This window comes from Thalassophryne amazonica, chromosome 21 (genome assembly GCF_902500255.1).
Source record: "Thalassophryne amazonica chromosome 21, fThaAma1.1, whole genome shotgun sequence".
NCBI lineage: Eukaryota > Metazoa > Chordata > Actinopteri > Batrachoidiformes > Batrachoididae > Thalassophryne > Thalassophryne amazonica.
This window is the reverse complement of record NC_047123.1, coordinates 16,977,533-17,000,037: the sequence shown is the minus strand read 5'-3', so window position 1 is coordinate 17,000,037 and position 22,505 is coordinate 16,977,533. Positions and strand designations below refer to the sequence as shown.

At 41.3% G+C, this 22,505-nt stretch overlaps 1 long non-coding RNA gene across 1 annotated transcript; it reads right to left on the bottom strand.

Annotated features, from left to right (window-relative positions):
* Positions 1–1,231: 1,231 nt before the first annotated feature.
* LOC117502967 lies at positions 1,232–12,186 on the bottom strand. The gene is made up of 2 exons (XR_004558443.1): positions 12,029–12,186; positions 1,232–1,582 (listed from the first exon to the last, which is right to left on the bottom strand). It is a non-coding gene; the product is annotated as an uncharacterized LOC117502967 (long non-coding RNA).
* Positions 12,187–22,505: the final 10,319 nt, after the last annotated feature.

The following is a 22,505-nucleotide window of genomic DNA, read 5'->3' as shown; positions in this document are numbered from 1 at the left end:
GCGTATTTGTTGTACTGTTGGCTTGTCCTGGTCCTACGGTGCGCCACGCACAGCCCTCACGGCCCGACACGCGTGTCCTGTCAGACGTGACATTCAGGGAGCTCACCTCTTGTCCACATAAATGTTTCTTCAGCCCGTCGCAAAAGTGATATATGTTTTAATGTATTTCCACACAAGCACACACACGCACACGTATCTGTCAAAACACGGAACATATGCTGCAGCTGTGATGTCCAGAACTGGAGATGTTTCAACAGATGTGGGCAGTCAGCCACTGCCCCCCCCCCCCCCCCAACATGCACACGTTGTGGGGGGAGCCGAAACTCTGGCACACCACATGTGCAATTGGCAACTTATCAGTCATGGGGGCACTTGGACAATTTCACCGCCAGCTCGACAGTGATTGTCTGCTGACTGTTTTTGTGCTAACAGAGCAAATGGCCACACATTTTCTAAGTGCCATGCGAGTGGTGTTAGATGTTCATGCGTGCCGCCTGCCACGAGAGGGTTTGATGGGCTCACACAGCGCACACTCCGTCTTTCAGCCACTGGTGTGCACAAATAGTTGTAGCAACAGATGTACGAGGCACTGGATGCAGCTACGATTTTACACGTTTTGCATACGATTCCTGCTGAAGCCATCGGCATGAATTTCGCTGCAACTCTTTTCATGGCCAAATCTTCTGTCACAGTGGAATGTGCCGAAAAAGTGCTGATGTCCACCTCTTACGCAATTTCTCGGATAGTCACACGACGGTCCCGCATCACCACAGCGTTCACTTTGGAAATGATCTGGTCATTTCAGCATGTTGATGGCCGACCGGAGCGCGGCTCGCTCTCCACCGTTGTGCGAACATCTTTAAACCGGTTGTACCGCTCCTTAATCTGTGTGATGCCCAGAGGATCGTCACTGAAAGCCGTCTGAATAATCTGAATGGTTTCCACCTGGCTGTCGCCCAGTTTCTGGCAAAATTTGATGCAGTCGTGCTGCTCCAGTTGTCATTTTCCTTGCAAAGAAAATCCGACGAGAGACTCCACCCATCCTCACACAAAGGCTGCTTACCAGCAAATGACGCAATTGACAGGCGTGAAAAAATTCACGCATGCGCACGAAGGTTCAAGGTTGGCTCATGCAAGCGCACGTGATTCAAATCCATCAGGTTTTTGAAAAAAAATAAAAAGGTCAGATACTTTTCTAACAGACCTCGTATATCTGGAAAAAAGGAAAAAGCATATTTGAAAGATATTGTTTTAATGAGATTGTGAGATGAGGAATCCAAACATTTCATAAGAACTACTGTACAGTAGGGTGGGCACGGCGATAAGGAGACTGTCCAGCATCTACACTTCAAGTCACAAAGGTAAACAGGCAAATAAAAATAATAACAACCATGACCAAAAGTAGAAAAAGTACAATGTTTTGAGTGGAACAGCTGGAGCCACCCACAGGGCAAAGGTGTCTGGGTTCAGTCTGTACTGAGGCGGCACATTACACCACAGCATACTGCTGATAGAGCAAATCTCTGATCTTGTAGTAATCATGGCACAGGCAGCCTTCCAGACCGATACGCCCAGCTTCCGTCTGAACAAAGAGAGCACAAAATGTACACAGGTTATTGGGTGCTTGTGTAATAAGAAACCATTTCACTTCTAAACAAACAGGGAAAAAAAGAAAACTCAACATCCGGCCTAGTGTATTTTCAATCATGGGGCAAGAGTACTTTGAAGCCAATCACATTTCGAAGTGAAACACAATCACCTGTGCTGTATGGGGACATTTTCTAGGTTGTAACTATTTTAAGATCTTGTTTATGATGCATTTTCTTGGAGGCACAGCATGCTGGCTGATCACACTTTTACTGTTAGGTAGTATGTGTAATATTATATATATATATGTATATATATATTTCTTCAGATACAAGCTCCATCTACCTCCCCCACCCCGACACACACATACACTTTAGTTTTTTTTCCCCCCCTCTTTGCATTTGTTGAACACTCAGATGTCAGAGGCCATTGAACCATTCTGTACAATTTAGAATGACTCATATGGGAAGTGGTACCATGGCTTAGTGGTTAGCACTGTTGCTACAGCAAGAAGGTCTTTGTGGAGTTTGCATTTTCCACCAGTGTTGGCACAGATTCCCTCTTGATGCTCAGTCTTCCCTCACTTCCAAAGACGTGCAGGTTATGTGAATTGGAAACTTTAAACTGACCGTAGGTGTGCGTGCAAGTGCACCTGAATTTGTCTGTCTACATGTGGCCCTGAGACATAGACTGGCATCCTGTCTGGGGTGGATCTCGCCTCTCACCCTATAACTGCTAGGATAAGCTCTGGCTTCAACTCCCGCTAGAAGAGACAGATGCATGCATATAAATCACATTGCTACAGTTTAATTCTAACAAAATGGCAATTTGGACTAATCTTATCCTAGCAGTAAAAGGCAATCTTTAAAAAAAATAAATAAAAATACAAACAATCAAAAAACAAAAATCCTATTTTTTTTTTTTAGGTGTTTCATTTGTATTTTTCAGGAGGGTGTCAAAATGTACTCCTAAAAAAAAAAAGGAGAGTGGCTATACGCCCAACCGCTGGGCCAATAAAGTATACGCCCAACCACAACCGACCAATGAGCGCGCTTGTAAGATTTTCTCACGGGCTGCGGGAGGGTTCGCAGCACGCACTTCTGTGCCTTTATGATTTGATGTCACCTACAACCCCAATTCCAATGAAGTTGGGACGTTGTGTAAAATGTAAATAAAAACAGAATACAATGATTTGCAAATCCTCTTCAACCTATATTCAATTGAATACACCACAAAGACAAGATATTTAATGTTCAAACTGATAAACTTGTTTTTGTGCAAATATTTGCTCATTTTGAAATGGATGCCTGCAACACGTTTCAAAAAACATGTTTCTTGTAAGTTACTCATAAGCTGAAATCCGTCCATTGATGCTGTCCATTGACTGGCTGAAAAACTGACAGCTGCAGAAATAAATCCCATGATCCACCAAGACAAAAATAAAATAAAAACAAGTCAAGTCTGGGAGCAAGCCCTGATGCTGCGCTTTACAACATCCACAATGACACGAAGATACAACTTAAACATTTTATTATTAAAGAGCTTCTGGACCAAAATATTTGTTTTTGTACCATGTGTTATCTGACAATTGTGATTCATATTGTAAACTGTAAGCAAGCGCAACATTAAATTTCAGTGGCAACTTGCTCATGCTTTCAAAAATGAACAGTCCTGCATCAAAGGATGACCTAAGAGGACTCTCCACACCCTACAAGTAAATCTTGAAATTCCAGCCATGAGAATCACAAACGCGATCCGTGACAAAAGAACACCTGAAGAGAGCATGTCTGAGTTTCCACCAAGGATCCACAGCTCTCACAATACAAGTACTGGGACGTTTAGTTAAGAAGTACCCACATTCTCTGTATTTCTGAAGTATTCCTATCAAAATGTCTTTTTTTTTAACTTTATTTTTATTGAGTTTAGAAAATATTACATCATGTACATTAGAGATGCAAAGTATTCCGCATTCACAAGCATTCACCTATGTACAAGTACATGCACATGTTATAATAATATACAATGGGAATGAAGCAGAATTAAGAACACAAAAACAAAAATAAAGCTATGCAACCCTTATGGATGTAACAAACCCATCATGGGCCTCCATCTCTCTGTGAAAAGTTCTCTCTGCAAGCTTAAGGAGTGTGTGATCTCCTCCATCTGATAGATCTCTCTGACTTTCTCTATCCAAACAGTATAAGTAGGTGGATCTGGACTCAACCATTTGATAGTGATACATTTAAGTGCAGCAGTCAGTAAAATTCTCAAAAGATATTTTCTACTATTTCCTCCAAAGCCATCCGGAACTGCCCCTAAAATGGCAAGCTGTGGTTCTTTTACAAATGGTTGCTGAAATATGATATTGAGTGTGGTAAATATATCATTCCAAAACAGATTCACCTTTGGGCATGTCCAAAATATATGGGTGTGAGTTCCCAGGTAAGTGCCACAGTTGCGCCAGCAAGTGTCAGGATTTGAAGGATTCATTCTGGATGTGATTTCTGGTGTCCTAAATAATCTTGTAATTATTTTCCATTTAAATTCTCTCCACAGACAGGAATTTGTGACTAGGTGTGATTCAATGCATACACTTTCCCACACCTCATCAGTTATTTGATTGCCAATCTCAGCCTCCCATCTTGCTTTAATATTTAGGGTATTATTAGTGTTAGAATTTGAAAATGCTTTATAAAAAAGAAAGTTTTTGGAAAGCTATTGCCCTGATGTATTTTTAATAAAAGTTCCTCAATATATGAGGGTTCTAAGACTTTGTTCCATTCTTTGTGTTTAGTCAAAAAACTCCTTAACTGTAGATATCGAAGGAAATCTGAAGAGGGAAGCTGAAATTGACCTCTGAGCTGCTCAAAAGATTTCAGGCAACCACTGCTCACCAGTTGGCCTACTTTACCAAGAACAAAGGTTGACCAAATTTTAAAGCTTGCATCAGTTAGACATGGGACAAATCCCTGGAGGCTGGAGATATCTGAAAGGACTGAAATTTCCTTTGGGAGACCATATGACTGCTTTATTTTATTCCAGATCTTCAATGTAACCTTAGTCCACTCACTCATTTGTATACCCTTCAATGAGACATTACAAAAAAGCAAAGCATCAATAGGAATATTACACAGACTCTTTTCAATATTAAGCCATTGAGTGTAAGACAGGTCCTGCATCCAAGCAACCAAGGGTCTCATTTGAGCTGCCCAAAAATAATGCTTGAGATTAGGTACTGGAACTCCACCTTGTACCTTTGACAACTTTAACGTTTGTAATTTGATTCTAGGACGTTTGCCCTGCCATATAAATTTGGAAAAAAGTTTATCTAGTTCATCAAATGTAGAATTTGGAATGTTTATGGGCAGCATTTGAAAAAGGTATAGTAGTTTGGGTAAAACATTCATACGTATACTCTCTATGCGACCTATGAAATAAAGAGGCAGGACCGTCCACCTCTCCAAATCTTTTTTAATTTTTCCAATTAGGACTCTGTAATTTACATTATATAATTCTGTTAGAGACAGTGGGATTTGGATACCTAAATACTTCATACCCTCCTTTGGCCATTTGAAGCCACTCTGATCTTTGAAATTTTGTGATAGATTTCGCACTATGTCCATTGCTAATGTTTTATCAATATTGACTTTGTACCCAGAGAGATAGCCATATGAGCGAATTATTTTCATCAGATGGGGGATGGTTGTCATTGGATTAGATATGTATAATAATACATCATCGGCATATATGGACAGTTTGTGATGTTCACCATTTATTAAAAATCCTTGAATGTTGACGTCATCTCTGATTAGTTGTGCTAGAGGTTCAATACTTATATCAAACAGCAGGGGCGATAGTGAGCATCCCTGCCTGCAGCCGCATTCCAGTGAGAACCTAGTTGATATTGTTCCATTAACCTTTACACTGGCTAAAGGGTTTCAATATAAAATTTGGATCCATTTAATAAAATTCGGGCCGAATTGAAATCTTTGCAATGTGTGATTCAAATATTGCCAGGACACTCGGTCGAATGCCTTTTGGGCATCTAGAGACAGTATCATTGCTTCATTTTGTTTAGTTTTAGAAATGGAAATTAAATTTAGTAGTCTACGAACATTATCCCCATAGTGCCTTCCGGTTATGAACCCCGTCTGATCTGGATTTATAATATTTGTAATAATTTTACTAACTCGTTTGGCCAAGATTGCAGTAAGAATACGCAAGTCTGTATTAAGTAATGAGATTGGTCGATATGACAAATTGTTGGATCTTTGTCCTCCTTATGAATGACAACGATTGTGGCGTCATTCCAGGAAGGCGCCATGGATTCGGTCTGCAAGGCATGATGATAAGCTTGAAGTAATAATGGGATCACTTTTTCTTTAAATTTTTTGTAAAATTCATTAATATAGCCGTCGGGGCCAGGACTCTTGTAACTCTTCAGATCTGAGATTACTTGTTCAATTTCCTGTTCTTTAATTGGTTCATCTAATTGTTTTGCTAAAGATTCTGGGAGAGTTTTTAATTTAATGTTTTTCAGGAAATCAGAAAGTAAGTGGTCATCTTGGCATATATCTGTATTTTTGTACAAAGATTTGTAGTAATCCGCAAAAGTTTGCAATTTTATCTGGTTTAGTAATTGTTGTATGTTCAGTCTTCAGTTTTTGAACTGTATTAATAGACTGCTGCTTCTTAAGTCTCAATGCCAACAATCTACTGGCCTTATTGCCATTTTTGTAGTATCTTTGTTTAGTAAATCTCAAATTGCCCTCTATTTTTTCTGTGATCAGACTATCGAGTTCTTTCCGCAGTGATTTGAGTTCGCCAAGTAGTTCTGCAGTTTGAGCACTTTTATGTTTTTGGTACAGGCATCTTATCTTACCCTCTAATTCACGCCGTCTAGCCTCATTTTTCTTTTTCTTAGCACAGGCAAATTATATACAGCCTCTTAGATAAGCCTTAGCGCAATCCCATAATATAAGAGGTGATATCTCAGGGGTAGAATTTAGTTCCAAATAGATCTGTAATTCGCTATTTATAAAATTACGAAATTCCTTATCATTAAGAAGTGAAGCGTTCAATCTCCAGTGTTTGATTTTTGGTATTTGACACACATCCCATTTTAAAACAAGAGGGGCATGATCGGACAGTGTAATTGGTAAAATATCGACATCCTCAATTCTATGTTCCTCTGCTTTTGGGGTGAAGAACATGTCTATTCTTGAATAAGAGGAGCGTCTATGTGAGTAGAAGGTGAAATCTCTGACCCTTGGAAACTGATTTCTCCAGACATCTATCAGGCCCAGTTCTGTTGTAAGGCGTTTCAGTACTTTGCTCATTTGAGAAGCAGGGCTTTTAGAGCTGGGCTGTCGGTCTAAATGTGGCGACATTGTACAATTAAAATCACCAGCTAATAATAGAATACCAACACTCTTCTGAAGCACTATGTCAAAAATATTTTGTATAAATTTTGGTTCATCCTCATTTGGAGCATAAATATTGAAAAGGGAAACCTGCAACCCATCAACTTCTCCATTTACCATGATATATCTACCCTCAGGGTCTTTGTAAATATTTTGGGGAGTAAAATTCACCTGTTTATGTACTAAGATAGCCACTCCTCTTCTTCTACCTGAGCGGTGGGAAGAGTAAAACACCTGATCTGCCCATGATCTCTTAAGCTTATCATGCTCAACATCAGAGAGGTGTGTCTCCTGTAAATATGCAATATGACAACCTTCCTTTTTAAGTTGACCAAGGATTTTTTTCCTTTTAATTGGTCCACTGAGTCCTTTGACATTATAACTAATAACCTTGAGGGAACCCATTATTGAGTTTTTCAGTATATGATTGAGAGAGCACTATCTTCATATTAACACAGAGATACATTCCTTTAATCAATCAATCAATCAATTTTTATTTATATAGCGCCAAATCACAACAAACAGTTGCCCCAAGGCGCTTTATATTGTAAGGCAAGGCCATACAATAATTACGTAAAAACCCCAACGGTCAAAACGACCCCCTGTGAGCAAGCACTTGGCGACAGTGGGAAGGAAAAACTCCCTTTTAACAGGAAGAAACCTCCAGCAGAACCAGGCTCAGGGAGGGGCAGTCTTCTGCTGGGACTGGTTGGGGCTGAGGGAGAGAACCAGGAAAAAGACATGCTGTGGAGGGGAGCAGAGATCAATCACTAATGATTAAATGCAGAGTGGTGCATACAGAGCAAAAAGAGAAAGAAACACTCAGTGCATCATGGGAACCCCCCAGCAGTCTAAGTCTATAGTCTTTACACTTCTCTGATCTGTTTGCATATCATAATAAAATAAACGTTGACTGACAATAAACATTTTTGTAATTTGAAACCTATCAAACGATCCCCAGGGAACAGTGGGATCCAAACAGGAACAAGAACATTGTAACTTATCAAGTCCCTGAGCGCAACAGTCCTACATCTTGATGTTGCCATCAAAAATGAGTAACTCACTTGTGGTTCAGGGAATACAGCCGTGCGAGCAGTCCCAAGACGCACTGACTGAGCTTATGTAAATGAAAGATAAGCTGTTAAAATGAAAACCAGGCCCTGCTCTACTTGGAAATAATAGACACTTTTTAAATGAAGTACTCGCAAAACTTTGCGTTACCTCCTCATGTATGTCAGTTCAGTTATGGTTCGCAGTCTTCTTGGGGAAGCAGAATGTTTTTCTTGACATAATCCATCGCCTTAGCTGCATCCACGAACTCCTTCTCCACGTTGTTGTATGTGACCCAGAGCCTAGCAGGATAGAGGATCCCGTACCGGACTCCAGGCTTGTCACGAAGCATTTTTCTGACTTCAGTGAAGGCTGCACGCGCCTGGACAACTCTGGTCGTGTAGTCCGGGAAGATGGCGATGGAATTGCCTTTATACCGGAGCTGACCACCTCCGCTGCGCGCTCTCCTCAGAATATCCTTGGCGTCTCCCTCTTTGAGTCTGGCGATGATGACGCGTGGTTTGTCCCTCGGCTTACGGTAAGACCCGCTGCGGTGAGAGCGCTCTACACGTACCTCTCTGTCCAGTCGAAATACCTCTTTCAAAAGCGAGGAGACAGCCTCTGGTGTGCTGGAGCCCTGCGTTTGAATCACCCCAGACACTCTGATGTTTCCCCTCCGCATGCGCCCCTCCATGTCTTCGCATTTGTCCTTAAGCCTCTTTATTTCTGCTTGGAGACCAGATACCAGTCCCTGTGCTTGTACCATCTTGACATGGTGGACATGTGGTCTTCTACTGATTTTACGTTAGCTTTTACCTGGTCAAGCTCCACCCGGAGAGTTGCAGTGCTGTTCTTTATCTCTGTCTTTACGTCTTCAATTTGCGTTTTGAGTGAGTCAAAGTTGTCGCATAGTGCTTCTTTCATTTCTCCTTTGATAATGGTGGAGAAGTCTTGTCGCAGTGAGGCTAGGATGTCTGCTTTGATTGCATCTGTATCCATGTTGTTAGCTTTCGGAGCTTTCGCTGCTTGGCTGGCGGGCGCATGGAACTTTTGACCGTGGCTGCGCTGGAGTTTGTGCCGGAGGAGGCCTCGAACTTGTATTTTCGTAGATTTGCGGCCATAAATGCACTTTGCTTGAAGAATCTGGTGCGGTAGCAGCAGGTAACACCTTTAGAAGGAGATTTACTAAGTAGGCAGGTAACTTGCATGTCTTTAAAGTTGAAATAGTTGCTGGATTTGCAGGAGCTCTGAAAGGTGCGTCTTTACTCCACTGCGCTCGCTAGCGCCCCCCCCCCCCCCAAATGTCTTATTTAAAAAGAAAAACAAATAACCCTTCTCTTAAGTCAATCAAATATTTTGGATAATTTTTTATTGATTCTAGGACATGAAAACCTTTTCTTTTTAAAGTCAGAATGCATGTAATGTTGTACAGCTTGAACACACTCAACAAAAATATAAACGCAACACTTTTGGTTTTGCTCCCATTTTGTATGAGATGAACTCAAAGGTCTAAAACTTTTTCCACATACACAATATCACCATTTCCCTCAAATATTGTTCACAAACCAGTCTAAATCTGTGATAGTGAGCACTTCTCCTTTGCTGAGATAATCCATCCCACCTCACAGGTGTGCCATATCAAGATGCTGATTAGACACCATGATTAGTGCACAGGTATGCCTTAGACTGTCCACAATAAAAGGCCACTCTGAAAGGTGCAGTTTTATCACACAGCACAATGCCACAGATGTCGCAAGATTTGAGGGAGCGTGCAATTGGCATGCTGACAGCAGGAATGTCAACCAGAGCTGTTGCTCGTGTAATTGAATGCTCATTTCTCTACCATAAGCCGTCTCCAAAGGCGTTTCAGAGAATTTGGCAGTACATCCAACCAGCCTCACAACTGCAGACCACGTGTAACCACACCAGCCCAGGACCTCCATATCCAGCATGTTCACCTCCAAGATCGTCTGAGACCAGCCACTCGGACAGCTGCTGAAACAATCGGGTTGCATAACCAAAGAATTTCTGCACAAACTGTCAGAAACCGTCTCAGGGAAGCTCATCTGCATGCTCATCGTCCTCATCGGGGTCTCGACCTGACTCCAGTTCGTCATCGTAACCGACTTGAGTGGGCAAATGCTCACATTCGCTGGCATTTGGCACGTTGGAGAGGTGTTCTCTTCACGGATGAATCCCGGTTCACACTGTCCAGGGCAGATGGCAGACAGCGTGTGTGGCGTCGTGTGGGTGAGCGGTTTTCTGATGTCAATGTTGTGGATCGAGTGGCCCATGGTGGCGGTGGGGTTATGGTATGGGCAGGCGTCTGTTATGGATGAAGAACACAGGTGCATTTTATTGATGGCATTTTGAATGCACAGAGATACCGTGACGAGATCCTGAGGCCCATTGTTGTGCCATACATCCAAGAACATCACCTCATGTTGCAGCAGGATAATGCACGGCCCCATGTTGCAAGGATCTGTACACAATTCTTGGAAGCTGAAAATGTCCCAGGTCTTGCATAGCCGGCATACTCACCGGACATGTCACCCATTGAGCATGTTTGGGATGCTCTGGACCGGCGTATACGACAGCGTGTACCAGTTCCTGCCAATATCCAGCAACTTCGCACAGCCATTGAAGAGGAGTGGACCAACATTCCACAGGCCACAATTGACAACCTGATCAACTCTATGAGATGTGTTGCACTGCATGAGGCAAATGGTGGTCACACCAGATACTGACTGGTATCCCCCCCACCCCCAATAAAACAAAACTGCACCTTTCAGAGTGGCCTTTTATTGTGGGCAGTCTAAGTCCCACCTGTGCACTAATCATGGTGTCTAATCAGCATCTTGATATGGCACACCTGTGAGGTGGGATGGATTATCTCAAAAAAGGAGAAGTGCTCACTATCACAGATTTAGACTGGTTTGTGAAAAATATTTGAGGGAAATGGTGATACTGTGTATGTGGAAAAGGTTTTAGATCTTTGAGTTCATCTCATACAAAATGGGAGCAAAACCAAAAGTGTTGCGTTTATATTTTGTTGAGTGTAATTAAAAAAAAATTAAGAATCATTGATAATAAAAATAACCATTAGTTAAACCTCTATAAAACATCACAATTTTATTTTCAGTCTTTGATTTTCTTCCTTTTCTTTGAATATTATTAAAACAAGACATAAGGACGCATCGGCTAAATTCCAACGATAAGAATTTATGATAATGAGCCAAAGAATTTCTTTGTTGCATTTGCTGATTAGTATTTTGTCAACATGAAAAGATTTGTACTTAACATATCGTATAATTTTGGTACACAAAGTGGCCAAAGGTAAGTGGACATACTAACATAAATATAACGATGATTGTTCATATGTCAATGAAAATCGTTTGCAGTCAGTGGCAGGTCACATGTTATATAACTCAGCTAGTACACTATAATATAACAATAAGAGCCTTCAATCACCTGTTTTTGCACAGTCCCACTCCACTACATTATATTTATTTAACAGTGAATACAGTATTGCCTATTTGACTCCTTTACTTCTTATATAAGTGTTTTCTTATTACTTATGCACCAATAACACCAGATCAAATTCCTTGTATGTGCTTACTTACTTGGCAATAAACTCAATTTCTGATTTTTTAAAAAAGGTGCTTGCTGTAAACCATGTACAGGTCAAAATTATTATTTTGTTGAAGATCAAATATTTCTGTGTGGCATTTGAGCATTTCATAGTCAGTATTTGTTGATGCAACTGATAGTCCGTATTTGTGGAGCAGACAATAATATGGAGTACAACCAAGAGCGTAACATTCTGATAGCATGAATCTGGCATAGAAACAAAGCTGTGATATATGGTTTCTCTGCGAGTCAAATTTCCTGTTGAGGGCTAATGGTGATTAGTATTTTAGGGAGCGGGCGGACAGCGAACTCCTTTTGCTGTGGAGAAAGACACTCACCCTGCGGACGGCCACCATGTTATTGCAAACCAGCACTCCTCCCACGAACTCAGCCTGGATTCCCTCTCTCAGCAGAACCTGCTTGAAGTCTGACAGGCGTGGCTCGTTGATGAACACAGACTGATGCCCTGAAATCTGGAAGAATTATGGGAGAGTGTATGCTAGTCACTGTTACTTAAAGCGTTATCAAGAATTTCCACATCCTGGTGGTTCCCGCACTACGACACCTGTATTACAATCAATCAAAAACTGTCTCCCAACATCTTTAGAAGAAAATATAGTCGCGGGGCCTCGCTGTTATGTCACTGGAATTTTGAACATGTCCAAAAAATTCACGCAACAAATTTCCTCTCAAAATAGTTAAAGTCAAGAGCGTCTCGAAGCCATCTTGAAAACTCAATATACCATCCATTAGCCAGAAAAGTGCGGTGAAATGTAAGACAACTTTGTAAGGGGCTGGCGGCCTATAAAAATAAACTGTGACTGATTGGACACAAAAAATGAGAATCTGACATTCTGGGCTCAAACTACCCTTGGAGCACGACAAAATAAAGAATACAGGCCAGTGTGATTCCAAGAGAAAATTGTCGTTAATTTGCACATTTTTTTTTCCACAAATTTGTGTCTCCAACTACTCGCCAAGTCGCAGCCCAGTGAGATACTACGCAGGAAGTAGCAGGACTCTAAACACTTGGACCTTCATACTACTACAAAGATATAAGCATCACCACACATCTCTGTCCAGTGACCTGATGACTCTCTAAGATCTCTAAGATGACCCAAAGACATGAATATCCCTGCAGAGGTATGGCCAAACGATGTGTATGAGAATAACGGGGATCATAAACAAGCATCCACTAAATGTCATAACGTTTCTAACCATTCTACCCAAATTCAACTATTATTGGCCGATACCTGATACTGATTAAAGACTATGCTCCCTTCCCCTCAATCAACTCAAAAAGCGTATACTTCACCATGGAGAAGTCTGGTGTCTGCTAGCTGTTGATTAGCTGCTGGAGTGAAATAGCAGGTAAGGAGGAACATATGGAGGACAAGTAATTTACAAGGCTCGTGACAACTGGGTTAGGGAGTTAGGGTAAGGGGAATATTACATAATCGTTCAGCATGATTCAAGTCAGCAGAGACGACAGCTTGAGATCTGAACAACAGGCTCCTATATGATACCACCCACATGGACAACATCTTTTGTTATTGCTGTGCGAGGACTAAAATGAGAGCATCTTATAACACAACAAACACTTGTTCTTTGGAATTAAAGTGACTAATCTGAAGGACTTCAGGGGAAAAAGAGTTTTCTTAGCGGAGAAAGGAAGTAGGAATGGAATGAAAAATGAAACAATTGCAGTTTTTCCTAAAGACCACAGCAAAAGCTGGGGTTTCCCTTCCACAGGGGCGACTCAGACAAGAAAATATTAAACTTCAATACGTCTGTAGATAGCATCTGGTGCTTTTTCAGAACTAAAATAAGAAGGAATGTCATTATATTTCATTGGAAAATTATAATAATATTGTGGTTACTGAGAATCTAAAGCTGCAAATTTTTTGTTTTACTTTTGACATTCTGAATATGAAACAATTAATTATGGCCTAAACGTAAACATATGAGATCCATTAACAGCTTTAATTCACATAGAAAGGACAGAAAAAAATCTGACAGTAGAAATACAACATCAGCAAACTTTATTTCATTAATATTGGCTGTGAATCTGAAAAACATTCAGTGGTTTGCATTTGAAAACTGAACTAAAGAATTGGGAAAAATGTCTGCCTGAAATACTTAAAACCACACTAATCAAGAAGTGACCAGAATTCTTACAGTTCAAGAGTATCAAAAATTCTCCATCAGAGAATTCATAAATGACAGTTTTCAGACAATTTATTATTGATAAGGAGAACACATGATTTTAAAGCAGCACTTTGCCCTAAAAATCATTCTGATGTTCGCTAGTTTCTCTAGCGAAGTGTTAGCTAGCTAGTGTTCTCCTTCTGCTGAATCACCTAAATTATTTACACATTATTCACTTTGCGTGTTTTTAGGAATCCGCTAGCTTAGCGTAGCTACTAGCTCTTAGCCGATTTAGCATGGCGGCTTCTCCTGTCTCTCCCGCACTTTTCTGCTCTGGGTGTGAAATGTTTAGTTATTCCTCGGCCTCCTTTAGCAGTAATGGTACTTGTAATAAGTGTAGCTTATTCGTAGCTTTGGAGGCCAGGCTGGGCGAATTGGAGACTCGGCTCCGCACCGTGGAAAATTCTACAGCTAGCCAGGCCCCTGTAGTCGGTGCGGACCAAGGTAGCTTAGCCACCGTTAGTTACCCCCTGGCAGATCCCGAGCAGCCGGGAAAGCAGGCCGACTGGGTGACTGTGAGGAGGAAGCGTAGCCCTAAACAGAAGCCCCGTGTACACCGCCAACCCGTTCACATCTCTAACCGTTTTTCCCCACTCGACGACACACCCGCCGAGGATCAAACTCTGGTTATTGGTGACTCTGTTTTGAGAAATGTGAAATTAGCGACACCAGCAACCATAGTCAATTGTCTTCCGGGGGCCAGAGCAGGCGACATTGAGGGAAATTTGAAACTGCTGGCTAAGGCTAAGCGTAAATTTGGTAAGATTGTAATTCACGTCGGCAGTAATGACACCCGGTTACGCCAATCGGAGGTCACTAAAATTAACATTAAATCGGTGTGTAACTTTGCAAAAACAATGTCGGACTCTGTAGTTTTCTCTGGGCCCCTCCCCAATCGGACCGGGAGTGACATGTTTAGCCGCATGTTCTCCTTGAATTGCTGGCTGTCTGAGTGGTGTCCAAAAAATGAGGTGGGCTTCATAGATAATTGGCAAAGCTTCTGGGGAAAACCTGGTCTTGTTAGGAGAGACGGCATCCATCCCACTTTGGATGGAGCAGCTCTCATTTCTAGAAATCTGGCCAATTTTCTTAAATCCTCCAAACTGTGGCTATCCAGGGTTGGGACCAGGAAGCAGAGTTGTAGTCTTACACACCTCTCTGCAGCTTCTCTCCCCCTGCCATCCCCTCATTACCCCATCCCCATAGAGACGGTGCCTGCTCCCAGACTACCAATAACCAGCAAAAATCTATTTAAGCATAAAAATTCAAAAAGAAAAATAATATAGCACCTTCAACTGCACCACAGACTAAAACAGTTAAATGTGGTCTATTAAACATTAGGTCTCTCTCTTCTAAGTCCCTGTTGGTAAATGATATAATAATTGATCAACATATTGATTTATTCTGCCTAACAGAAACCTGGTTACAGAAGGATGAATATGTTAGTTTAAATGAGTCAACACCCCCGAGTCACACTAACTGTCAGAATGCTCGTAGCACGGGCCGGGGCGGTGGATTAGCAGCAATCTTCCATTCCAGCTTATTAATTAATCAAAAACCCAGACAGAGCTTTAATTCATTTGAAAGCTTGTCTCTTAGTCTTGTCCATCCAAATTGGAAGTCCCAAAAAACCAGTTTTATTTGTTATTATCTATCGTCCACCTGGTCGTTACTGTGAGTTTCTCTGTGAATTTTCAGACCTTTTGTCTGACTTAGTGCTTAGCTCAGATAAGATAATTATAGTGGGCGATTTTAACATCCACACAGATGCTGAGAATGACAGCCTCAACACTGCATTTAATCTATTATTAGACTCTATTGGCTTTGCTCAAAAAGTAAATGAGTCCACCCACCACTTTAATCATATCTTAGATCTTGTTCTGACTTATGGTATGGAAATAGAAGACTTAACAGTATTCCCTGAAAACTCCCTTCTGTCTGATCATTTCTTAATAACATTTACATTTACTCTGATGGACTACCCAGCAGTGGGGAATACGTTTCATTACACTAGAAGTCTTTCAGAAAGCACTGTAACTAGGTTTAAGGATATGATTCCTTCTTTATGTTCTCTAATGCCATATACCAACACAGTGCAGAGTAGCTACCTAAACTCTGTAAGGGAGATAGAGTATCTCGTCAATAGTTTTACATCCTCATTGAAGACAACTTTGGATGCTGTAGCTCCTCTGAAAAAGAGAGCTTTAAATCAGAAGTGTCTGACTCCGTGGTATAACTCACAAACTCGTAGCTTAAAGCAGATAACCCGTAAGTTGGAGAGGAAATGGCGTCTCACTAATTTAGAAGATCTTCACTTAGCCTGGAAAAAGAGTCTGTTGCTCTATAAAAAAGCCCTCCGTAAAGCTAGGACATCTTTCTACTCATCACTAATTGAAGAAAATAAGAACAACCCCAGGTTTCTTTTCAGCACTGTAGCCAGGCTGACAAAGAGTCAGAGCTCTATTGAGCTGAGTATTCCATTAACTTTAACTAGTAATGACTTCATGACTTTCTTTGCTAACAAAATTTTAACTATTAGAGAAAAAATTACTCATAACCATCCCAAAGACGTATCGTTATCTTTGGCTGCTTTCAGTGATGCCGGTATTTGGTTAGACTCTTTCTCTCCGATTGTTCTGTCTGAGTTATTTTCATTAGTTACTTCATCCAAACCATCAACATGTTTATTAGACCCCATTCCTACCAGGCTGCTCAAGGAAGCCCTACCATTATTTAATGCTTCGATCTTAAATATGATCAATCTATCTTTGTTAGTTGGCTATGTACCACAGGCTTTTAAGGTGGCAGTAATTAAACCATTACTTAAAAAGCCACCACTTGACCCAGCTATCTTAGCTAATTATAGGCCAATCTCCAACCTTCCTTTTCTCTCAAAAATTCTTGAAAGGGTAGTTGTAAAACAGCTAACTGATCATCTGCAGAGGAATGGTCTATTTGAAGAGTTTCAGTCAGGTTTTAGAATTCATCATAGTACAGAAACAGCATTAGTGAAGGTTACAAATGATCTTCTTATGGCCTCGGACAGTGGACTCATCTCTGTGCTTGTTCTCTTAGACCTCAGTGCTGCTTTTGATACCGTTGACCATAAAATTTTATTACAGAGATTAGAGCATGCCATAGGTATTAAAGGCACTGCGCTGCGGTGGTTTGAATCATATTTGTCTAATAGATTATAATTTGTTCATGTAAATGGGGAATCTACTTCACAGACTAAAGTTAATTATGGAGTTCCACAAGGTTCTGTGCTAGGACCAATTTTATTCACTTTATACATGCTTCCCTCAGGCAGTATTATTAGACGGTATTGCTTAAATTTTCATTGTTACGCAGATGATACCCAGCTTTATCTATCCATGAAGCCAGAGGACACACACCAATTAGCTAAACTGCAGGATTGTCTAGACATGGATGACCTCTAATTTCCTGCTTTTAAACTCAGATAAAACTGAAGTTATTGTACTTGGCCCCACAAATCTTAGAAACATGGTGTCTAACCAGATCCTTACTCTGGATGGCATTACCCTGACCTCTAGTAATACTGTGAGAAATCTTGGAGTCATTTTTTGATCAGGATATGTCATTCAAAGCGCATATTAAACAAATATGTAGGACTGCTTTTTTGCATTTACGCAATATCTCTAAAATCAGAAAGGTCTTGTCTCAGAGTGATGCTGAAAAACTATTCATGCATTTATTTCCTCTAGGCTGGACTATTGTAATTCATTATTATCAGGTTGTCCTAAAAGTTCCCTAAAAAGCCTTCAGTTAATTCAAAATGCTGCAGCTAGAGTACTGAAGGGGACTAGAAGGAGAGAGCATATCTCACCCATATTGGCCTCTCTTCATTGGCTTCCTGTTAATTCTAGAATAGAATTTAAAATTCTTCTTCTTACTTATAAGGTTTTGAATAATCAGGTCCCATCTTATCTTAGGGACCTCGTAGTACCATATCACCCCAATAGAGCGCTTCGCTCTCAGACTGCAGGCTTACTTGTAGTTCCTAGGGTTTGTAAGAGTAGAATGGGAGGCAGAGCCTTCAGCTTTCAGGCTCCTCTCCTGTGGAACCAGCTCCCAATTCAGATCAGGGAGACAGACACCCTCTCTACTTTTAAGATTAGGCTTAAAACTTTCCTTTTTGCTAAAGCTTATAGTTAGGGCTGGATCAGGTGACCCTGAACCATCCCTTAGTTATGCTGCTATAGACGTAGACTGCTGGGGGGTTCCCATGATGCACTGTTTCTTTCTCTTTTGCTCTGTATGCACCACTCTGCATTTAATCATTAGTGATCGATCTCTGCTCCCCTCCACAGCATGTCTTTTTCCTGGTTCTCTCCCTCAGCCCCAACCAGTCCCAGCAGAAGACTGCCCCTCCCTGAGCCTGGTTCTGCTGGAGGTTTCTTCCTGTTAAAAGGGAGATTTTCCTTCCCACTGTAGCCAAGTGCTTGCTCACAGGGGGTCGTTTTGACCGTTGGGGTTTTACATAATTATTGTATGGCCTTGCCTTACAATATAAAGCGCCTTGGGGCAACTGTTTGTTGTGATTTGGCGCTATATAAATAAAATTGATTGATTGATAGTTTCCCATTTATGCACATTCTGGTTCTTGCAGTGGTGCTGTGGAAAAACACTGCCATCACATTTTGCAAAGTTGCCTGACAATGGTGAAGCTAGCCATTGAAACACTGATTAGCATCTTTAAAATACAAATGGACTGCATTTATATAGCGCTTTTCCATCTGAATCAGATGCTCAAAGCGCTTTACAATTATGCCCTCACATTCACCCCGATGTCAGGGTACTGCCATGCAAGGCGCTCACTACACACCGGGAGCAACGGGATTAAAGGCCTAAAAATTTCATTGAAATCCATTGAGGATTTTTTGAGTAATCCTGCAAACAACCCAACAAACAGACGCGACTGAAAACATAACCTCCTTGGTGGAGGTAATGAATTAAAAGATTAAAAGCATAGTAAAAGAGCAAAAAAGTAAAAAGCATAGTAACATAATATGCCAGTATGCAATATCCCACCCAGTAGATGGGTCAAAATGAATGAAGCCTGGTTAACACGGTTGTTGCTGCCTGGCTGAATCACAACTTAAACAGAATTTTTGGTATGGCAAATGGCTTTTTTAACAAATGAAAAAAAAGACATATTTTACAAATACACATTTATTTGTAAAGCCAACACACATTAAGTTTTTGTGTTGGTTAAATGAATCAACCAACCGGTGATCGCAGGCTGTTTACCCATAATGCAGTTTGGCATTTTCTGTGTGTTAATGTTCAAAACTTCAGAATTAGTGCATTATTTAAAATTAAAAGATATGTTTTATAATTTGACTTTGTACAAATGACAGAGTTGACATTAATGCAATTAACTATCCAGATTAATTTGGTTTATAAATCAAAACCACAAGTCAAACTTGCTTTCCTTTTGAGGCCTTTGGCCTCACGGTTGGACCACTGTATGCTGTGAAGGGTAATGACTTTTGTTTTTTTTGTAGCAGCCTGGTGGCCATGGCCCTTCTGCTGGGGTAGAGTTGAGCTCAGCTCCTCTTAGCTGCCTCACTGGTGCAAAATACATAGGAGTTACTAAATGTTACTATGTAAAAAAAACGTTAGCGTTCTAAAAGTTATCGGAAGGTAATTAGTCCACTGATGGTTTTTGAAGTTAGCTGAAAAGTTAATCTGCTAATAAAAAGTTAGCTTCAATAATTAGCGGTTAGCAGATTAGCAGAACTGTGCCCACCACTGCATTTCACAAAAGTGTAAAGACTTCAGAGATTTGCTTACCTACCAAAATGAGTGATTGAGAAAAATGTAGATTACTGTTGACAAAATATTCTTTTCCTGACTTTCTGCCCACTTTTTTGTTTGAATACTCAAACCCTATCAAACAGTTTACTGCATTTCTCTGAAATGAATTTTTCAAAATGTAATGTCTGTTCTTTTGAGAAATATCTGTAACCTGTCTATAGTAAAACAATAGAATGTTTTAACCTTACCTGTAAGTGCTAGAAATGTATTTCCCAAGCAATCAGACCCCTTAACTTGTATTCAAAAATATTGTGTGCTCATTAGGTAACAGGAAATGTGCTGCAATTAATCTGTATTTGTGGCTTGTTTTACCCTCCTGTAGTGGCCAGTGGCTCCAGGCTGGGAATGACGTCGCTCTCTTCAGACGGCGCTTTCTCATCCTCTCCAAACAGGTTCTTCATGGCGTGCTGTGTTGCCACTTGTGTGGCGCTGTTGTCACTGCCAAGCTCAGGGGCAGTGTCCATAGACTGCTCACCATCCTCAGCGTCCTCTTTCACACCCTCCTCCAGCATCACCCCCGTGTCTACAGTCACAACGCGCATGTCCAACACCCCCTCGATCCATGCCAGCTCTGTGTCTTTGGCCTTGCAGAAGTGCAGAGAACTCACCAAGGAGTCTTTCAACCACACCTACACCGTTAGACAATAAGAAGCTGTTAACAAGATATCAAACAGTGACAAAACTAATTCATACATTTCATGACAAAGTACAGTAATCAAGATCAATGCATCCATTATGGAGGTGGGACTCAATGCGCTGTCATTACCAAAACAGTCAGCACATGAGGTTAGAGCTGGAAAAGTTTTAAAATTTTATCATAACACACTACCTGCTTCAGACCTAGCTAAGCCAAATTAAAATAAATAAGTAGTTAGATAGATAAATAAACTGATTCCAGCAGGTGATTTCCCTGATTAACATCACTTGGAGTCAGCAGTTGCGAAGAAAACCTGCACCCTCTTGACCCTTTCTGGAATATCTTTGAACACGACCCCTCTAACAGAACATGAAACTGAAAAGTCGAAGTTCTGTCAAACTCCATTAAACATCATTTACCAGCTAGTCAGTTCTCCAATAACTAGTGAGGCTGGCAACCAGATGCTAGGATTAAATTCCAAAGTGATATTCTCTTCAAGTGAATATTTTTCAGAAAAGGACTAGAAAGCTCTCTTTAGACCTCAACTGAAATTATCCATCACTGTATTTCAGGGACAGATGTACACCTTCTGTCATGCTCAAGTTATCAAACTGAGGGGTAACATACAGAATCCAATGGACGTTAACCCCGTTTGACTTTTATTTTGGAGACCCAGCATTCAACACAGTCAAAACTATCCCATTTATTACGTAAAGCTCACTAACAATTTGTCCATGGGACGTGGTGCACCACATTGCGCCGCTGATGTTGAAGGAAAATAAATAAATCCAGCTGTATAATTTGTGAATATCACTGGGTTGATATAATAATACATAAAAGGAGACGCAATACAGACCCTGCAGTTAAATAACCCCGGTTAAATAAAAAAAATGCCACAGTACTCAAACCCGCACACTGACTACCAGGCAGAAACTTTACCACTGCACTACAATCACTGTCTTATAACAGGAGCGTGAAATGTCTAAAATCAACAAGCAGATAAATGTATTTTCTAAATAAAAGGAAAAAAAAAAAACGCTGTGATAACTGACCAAATGGCATTTGGTACGGCGTATTTCTGCTGATACTTGAAAGTGGCGTATTTGTTGTACTGTTGGCTTGTCCTGGTCCTACGGTGCGCCACGCACAGCCCTCACGGCCCGACACGCGTGTCCTGTCAGACGTGACATTCAGGGAGCTCACCTCTTGTCCACATAAATGTTTCTTCAGCCCGTCGCAAAAGTGATATATGTTTTAATGTATTTCCACACAAGCACACACACGCACACGTATCTGTCAAAACACGGAACATATGCTGCAGCTGTGATGTCCAGAACTGGAGATGTTTCAACAGATGTGGGCAGTCAGCCACTGCCCCCCCCCCCCCCCCATGCACACGTTGTGGGGGAGCCGAAACTCTGGCACACCACATGTGCAATTGGCAACTTATCAGTCATGGGGGCACTTGGACAATTTCACCGCCAGCTCGACAGTGATTGTCTGCTGACTGTTTTTGTGCTAACAGAGCAAATGGCCACACATTTTCTAAGTGCCATGCGAGTGGTGTTAGATGTTCATGCGTGCCGCCTGCCACGAGAGGTTTTGATGGGCTCACACAGCGCACACTCCGTCTTTCAGCCACTGGTGTGCACAAATAGTTGTAGCAACAGATGTACGAGGCACTGGATGCAGCTACGATTTTACACGTTTTGCATACGATTCCTGCTGAAGCCATCGGCATGAATTTCGCTGCAACTCTTTTCATGGCCAAATCTTCTGTCACAGTGGAATGTGCCGAAAAAGTGCTGATGTCCACCTCTTACGCAATTTCTCGGATAGTCACACGACGGTCCCGCATCACCACAGCGTTCACTTTGGAAATGATCTGGTCATTTCAGCATGTTGATGGCCGACCGAGCGCGGCTCGCTCTCCACCGTTGTGCGAACATCTTTAAACCGGTTGTACCGCTCCTTAATCTGTGTGATGCCCAGAGGATCGTCACTGAAAGCCGTCTGAATAATCTGAATGGTTTCCACCTGGCTGTCGCCCAGTTTCTGGCAAAATTTGATGCAGTCGTGCTGCTCCAGTTTCATTTTCCTTGCAAAGAAAATCCGACGAGAGACTCCAC